Consider the following 7,311-nt stretch of genomic DNA (forward strand, 5'->3'; position numbering starts at 1 on the left):
AGGGCAGTCCGCGCCCCTCCCCCTTTGGTCCAAATTGTACTAGGGAAGGGGGGTGGTGCCCTCCTTTCCTTCTCCCTCTCCTCCTTCCTTTCCCCCTCCTGGTAGGACTAGGAAAGGGGAGTCCTAATCCTACTAGGAGGAGGACTCCTCCTATCCTGGCGCGCCCCAAGGGCCGACCGGCCTCCCCCTTGCCCCTTTATATACGGGGGCAGGGGGCACCCTAGAACACACAAGTTGATCATTGATCCCTTAGCCATGCGCGGTTCCCCCCTCCACCATAATCCACCTTGGTCATATCGTCGTAGTGCTTAGGCAAAGCCCTGCGTCGGTAGCTTCATCATCACCGTCATCATGCCATCGTGCTGATGAAGCTCTCCCTCGACGCTCAGCTGGATCGAGAGTTCGTGGGACGTCACCGAGCCGAACGTGTGCAGATCGCGGAGGTGTCGTACTTTCGGTACTAGGATCGGTCGGATCGTGAAGACGTATGACTACATCAACCGCGTTGTCATAACGCTTCCGCTTACGGTCTACGAGGGTACATGGACAACACTCTTCCCCTCTCGTTGCTATGCATCACCATGATAGATCTTGCTTGTGCGCAGGAATTTTTTTGAAATTGTTGCGTTCCCCAACAGCTACAAGAGCTTTGTGATGAACTACAATATGCAAGGGATGGAGAAGTCCATTCCTGATTTATATTCAATGCTGAAATCAACTGAGGTGGAAATCAAAAAGGAACATCAAGTGTTGATGGTGAATAAAACCACTAGTTTCAAGAAAGGCAAGGGCAAGAAGAACTTCAAGAAGGACGGCAAGGGAGTTGCCGCGCCCAGTAAATCAGTTGCCGGGAAGAAGCCAAAGAATGGACCCAAGCCTGAGACTCAGTTCTTTTATTGTAAGGGAAATGGTCACTGGAAGCGGAATTGCCCCAAGTACTTAGTGGATAAGAAGGCCGGCAACACCAAAGGTATATGTGATATACATGTTATTGATGTGTACCTTACCATCGCTCGTAGTAGCTCTTGGGTATTTGATGCCGGTGCAGTTGCTCATATTTATAACTCAAAACAGGAGCTACAGAATAAGCAGAGACTGGCGAAGGACGAGGCGACGATGCGCGTCGGGAATGGTTCCAAGGTTGATGTGATCGCTGTCGGCACGCTCCCTCTACATCTACCTACGGGATTAGTTTTAAACCTTAATAATTGTTATTTAGTACCAGCTTTGAGCATGAACATTGTATCTGGATCTCGTTTAATGCGAGATGGCTACTCATTTAAATTCGAGAATAATGGTTGTTCCATTTATATGAGAGATGTGTTTTATGGTCATGCCCCGCTGGTCAATGGTTTATTTTTGTTTAATCTCGAACGTGATGTTACACATATTCATAGTGTGAATGCCAAATGATGTAAGGTTGATAATGATAGTCCCACATACTTGTGGCACTGCCGCCTTGGTCACATTGGTGTCAAACGCATGAAGAAACTCCATGCAGATGGACTTTTGGAGTCTCTTGATTATGAATCATTTGACACATGCGAACCATGCCTCATGGGAAAAATGACCAAGACTCCGTTCTCCGGAACGATGGAGTGAGCAACCAATGTATTGGAAATCATACATACTGATGTGTGTGGTCCAATGAACGTTGAGGCTCACGGTGGTTATCATTATGTTCTCACCCTCACTGATGACTGAAGTATATATGGGTATGTCTACTTAATGAAACACAAGTCTGAGACCTTTGAAAAGTTCAAGGAATTTCAGAGTGAGGTAGAGTATCAACGTGACAGAAAAATAAAGTTCTTATGATCAGATCGTGGAGGAGAATATTTGAGTCGTGAGTTTGGCACGCACCTAAGGAAATGTGGAATTGTTTCACAATTCACGCCACCTGGAACACCTCAGTGTAATGTGCCGAACATCGTAATCGCACTCTATTGGATATGGTGCGATCTATGATGTCTCTTACCGATCTACCGCTATCATTTTGGGGTTATGCTTTAGAGACTGCCGCATTCACTTTAAATAGGGCTCCGTCGAAATCCATTGAGACAACACCGTATGAATTATGGTTTGGAAAGAAACCTAAGCTGTCGTTTCTGAAAGTTTGGGGATGCGATGCTTATGTTAAGAAACTTCAACCTGAAAAGCTCGAACCCAAGTCGGAAAAATGCGTCTTCATAGGATACCCTAAGTAAACTATCGGGTATACCTTCTACCTCAGATCCAAAGGCAAGATCTTTGTTGCCAAGAATGGATCCTTTCTAGAGAAAGAGTTTCTCTCAAAAGAAGTAAGTGGGAGGAAAGTAGAACTTGATGAGGTACTACCTCTTGAACCGGAGAGTAGCGCAGTTCAGGAAGATGTTTCTGTGGTGCCTGCACTAACTAGAGATGAAGATAATGATGCTGATCATGAGTCTTCGGATCAAGCTACTGAACTTCATAGGTCCACGAGGACACGTTCCGCACCAGAGTGGTACAGCAACCCTGTCCTGGAAATCATGTTGTTAGACAATGACGAACCTTTGAACTATGAAGAAGCGATGGCGGGCCCAGACTCCCACAAATGGCTTGAAGCCATGAAATCCAAGATAGGATCCATGTATGAAAATGAAGTATGGACTTTGACAGACTTTCCCGATGATCGGCAAGCCATAGAGAATAAATGGATTTTAAGAAGAAGACTGACGCGGATGGTAATGTGACTATCTATAAGGCTCGGTTTGTTGCTAAGGGTTATTGACAAGTTCAAGGGGTTGACTACGAGGAGACCTTCTCACCCGTAGCGAAGCTGAAGTCCATCCGAATCATGTTAGCAATTGCCGCATTCTATGATTATGAGATATGGCAAATGGACGTCAAAATGGCATTCCTTAATGGTTTCCTTAAGGTGGAATTGTATATGATGCAGCCAGAAGGTTTTGTTGATCCTAAGAATGCTGACAAGGTATGCGAGCTCCAGCGCTCAATCTATGGGCTGGTGCAAGCATCTCGGAGTTGGAACATTCGCTTTGATGAGATGATCAAAGAATTTGGGTTTACGCAGACTTATGGAGAAGCCTATGTTTACAAGAAAGTGAGTGGGAGCTCTGTAGCATTTCTCATATTATATGTGGATGGCATACTATTGATGGAAATGATATAGAACTTTTAGAAAGCATAAAGGCCTACTTGAATAAGTGTTTTTCAATGAAGGTGGAGAAGCTGCTTACATATTAGGCATCAAGATCTATAGAGATAGATCGAGACGCCTCATTGGTCTTTCACAAAGCACATACCTTGACAAAATATTGAAGAAGTTCAATATGGATCAGTCCAAGAAGGGGTTCCTGCCTGTATTGCAAGGTGTGAAATTGAGCACGACTCAATGCCCGACCTCGGCAGAAGATAGAGAAAAGATGAGTGTCATCCCCTATGCCTCAGCCATAGGGTCTATTATGTATGCCATGATGTGTACCAGACCTGATGTGAACCTTGTCGTAAGTTTGGTAGGGAGGTACCAAAGTAATCTCGGTAGGGAGGTACTGGACAGCGGTCAAGAATATCCTAAAGTACCTGAAAAGGACTAAGGATATGTTTCTCGTTTATGGAGGTGATGAAGAGCTCGTCGTAAAGGGTTACGTCGATGCTAGCTTCGACACAGATCTGGATGACTCCAAGTCACAAACCGGATACGTGTACATTTTGAATGGTGGGGCAGTCAGCTGGTGCAGTTGCAAGCAAAGCATCATGGCGGGATCTACATGTGAAGCGGAGTACATAGCAACCTCGGAGGCAGCACAGGAAGCAGTCTGGATGAATGAGTTCATCACCGACCTAGGGGTTATTCGCAATGCGTCGAGCCCGATGACTCTCTTCTGTGACAACACTAGATCTATTGCCCTTGCCAAGGAGCTCAGGTTTCAGAAGAAGACCAGGCATATCAAGCGTCGCTTCAACTCCATTCGTGAATATATTCAGGATGGAGACATAGATATTAGTAAAGTGCATACGGATCTGAATGTCGCAGATCCGTTGACTAAACCTCTTCCGCGAGCAAAACATGATCAACACCAGAACTCTATGGGTGTTCAATTCATCACAATGTAACTAGATTATTGACTCTAGTGATAGTGGGAGACTGTTGGAAATATGCCCTAGAGGCAATAATAAAGTGGTTATTATTATATTTTTGTGTTCATGATAATTGTCTAATGTTCATGCTATAATTGTATTAACCGGAAACCATAATACATGTGTGAATACATAGATCGTAATATGTCCCTAGTAAGCCTCTAGTTGACTAGCTCATTGATCAATAGATAGTCATGGTTTCTGAACCATGGACATTGGATGTCATTGATTACGGGATCACATCATTAGGAGAATGATGTGATGGACAAGACCCAATCCTAAGTGTAGCACATGATCGTGTAGTTCGTTTGCTAAAGCTTTTCAAATGTCAAGTATCATTTCCTTGGACCATGAGATTGTGCAACTCCCGGATACCGTAGGAATGCTTTGGGTGTACCAAACGTCACAACGTAACTGGGTGGCTATAAAGGTGCACTACAGGTATCTTCGAAAGTATCTATTGGGTTGGCACGAATCGAGACTGGGATTTGTCACTCCGTATGACGGAGAGGTATCTCTGGGCCCACTCGGTAATGCATCATCATAACGAGCTCAATGTGACTATGGAGTTAGCCACGGGATCATGCGTTACAGAATGAGTAAAGAGACTTGCCGGTAATGAGATTGAACGAGGTATAGAGATACCGACGATCGAATCTCAGGCAAGTATCATGCCGATAGATAAAGTGAATTGTATACGGATTGATTGAATCCTCGACATCGTGGTTCATCCGATGATATCATCATGGAACATGTCGGAGCCAACATGGGTATCCAGATCCCGTTGTTGGTTATTGGCCGGAGAGATGTCTCGGTCATGTCTGCATGGTTCCCGAACCCGTAGGGTCTACACACTTAAGGTTCAGTGATGCTAGAGTTGTTATGGGAAATAGTATGTGGTTACTGAAGGTTGGTCGAAGTCCTAGATGAGATCCCGGACGTCACGAGGAGTTCAGAAATGGTCCAGTGATGAAGATTTATATATGGGAAGTCCAATTTCAGTCATCGGAATGGTTTCAGGGGTTATCGGTATTGTACCAGGACCACTGAAAGGTGTCCGGGGGTCCATCGGGTGGGGCCACCTGCTCCGGTGGGCCATGTGGGCTGAACAAGGGAGGGAACCAGCCCTTGGTGGGATGGTGCACCCCCAAGGGGCCCTATGCGCCTAGGGTTAGAAACCCTAGGGGGTGGGGCGCCTCCCACCTGACTTGGGGGGCAAGCCCCCCCCCCTTGGCTGCCCCCTCCCCTTGTAGATGGGATCTGGGGGGGCGGCCCCCTCTCCCCTTCCCCTATAAATAGTGGGGGTGGGAGGGCTGCCATACCCTTCCCCTGGCGCAGCCCCTCCCCCTCTCCAACACCTCCTCCTCCGTTGTGCTTCGCGAAGCCCTGCCGGAGAACTGGAAGCTCCACCACCACGCCGTCGTGCTGCCGAAGCTCTCCCTCAACTTCTCCTCTCCCCTTGCGGGATCAAGAAGGAGGAGACGTCCCCGGGCTGTACGTGTGTTGAACACGGAGGCGTCGTTCGTTCGGCGCTGGATCAGATCTTCCGTGATTTGAATCGCCGCGAGTACGACTCCATCATCCGCGTTCCTTGTAACGCTTCCGCTTATCTTCAAGGGTATGAAGATGCACTCTCTATCTCGTTGTTAGCATCTCCTAGATTGATCTTGGTGACACGTAGGGAAATTTTGAATTATTACTATGTTCCCCAACAATTCGAACACCGGAATGGTTCGGGTCATTTTGGATAAGTTTCGGAGTACCAGGGGTTACCGGAACCCCCTCCCCCCGGGAAGTTATCGGGCCTCATGGGCCTAGTAGTGGAAGAGAGAAGGCAGGCCCAGAGGTGGCGCACGCCCCCCTAGCCCAAACCGAATTGGACTAGGGCTAGGGGGCCGGGCCCCCCTTTCCTTCTCTTGTTCCTCTCCTTCCTTCTTCTCCTACTTGGACTAGGAAAGGGGGAAACCTACTCCTACTAGGAGTAGGAATCCCCCCTTTGGGCGCGCCCCTTGAGACTGGTGATACATCTCCAACGTATCTATAATTTTTGATTATTCCATGCTATTATATTATCTGTTTTGGATGTTAATGGGCTTTATTTTAAACTTTTATATTATTTTTGGGACTAACCTATTAACCGGATGCCCAGCCCAAATTGCTGTTTTTTGCCTATTTCAGTGTTTCGTAGAAAAGGAATATCAAACGGAGTCCAAATGGAATGAAACCTTCGTGAAAGTGATTTTTGGAACAAACGTGATCCAGAGGACTTGGAGTGGACATCAAGCAATCAACGAGGCGGCCACGAGGAAGGGGGGCACGCCTACCCCCCTAGGCGCGCCCTCCCCCCTTGTGGGCCCCTCGTAGCTCCACCGACCTACTTCTTCCTCCTATATATGTTCACATATCCCACAAACATCTGGGAGCACCATGAAACCCTATTTCCACCGCCGCAACCTTCTGTACCCAAGAGATCCCATCTTGGGGCCTTTTCTAGAGCTCCGCCGGAGGGGGCATTGATCACAGAGGGCCTCTACATCAACTCCATGGCCCCTCCGATGATGTGTGAGTAGTTTACTTCAGACCTTCGGGTCCATAGCTAGTAGTTAGATGGCTTTCTTCTCTCTCTTTGGATCTCAATACAAAGTTCTCCTCGATTGTCTTGGAGATCTATTCGATGTAATCTTCTTTTGTGGTGTGTTTGTCGAGATGTGATGAATTGTGGGTTTATGATCAAGTTTATCTATGAACAATATTTGAATCTTCTTTGAATTCTTTTATGTATGATTAGTTTATCTTTGCAAGTCTCTTCGAATTATCAGTTTGGTTTGGCCTACTAGATTGATCTTTCTTGCAATGGGAGAAGTGCTTAGCTTTGGGTTCAATCTTGTGGTGCTTGATCCGAGTGACAGAAAGGGAAACGACACGTGTTGTATTGTTGCCATCGAGAATAAAAGGATGGGGTTTACATCATATTGTATGAGTTTATCCCTCTACATCATTGATGGGGAACGTTGCAGAAAATTAAAATTTTTCCTACGGTTTCACCAAGATCCATCTATGAGTTCATCTAAGCAACGAGTCGAGGGAGTGAGTTTGCATCTACATACCACTTGTAGATCGCGTGCGGAAGCTTGCAAGGTGATGATGGAGTCGTACTCGACGTGATTCGAATCACCGATGACCAAGTGC

The sequence above is a fragment of the Triticum aestivum genome, chromosome 1A, assembly GCF_018294505.1.
Source record: "Triticum aestivum cultivar Chinese Spring chromosome 1A, IWGSC CS RefSeq v2.1, whole genome shotgun sequence".
NCBI classification, from domain to species: Eukaryota; Viridiplantae; Streptophyta; class Magnoliopsida; order Poales; family Poaceae; genus Triticum; species Triticum aestivum.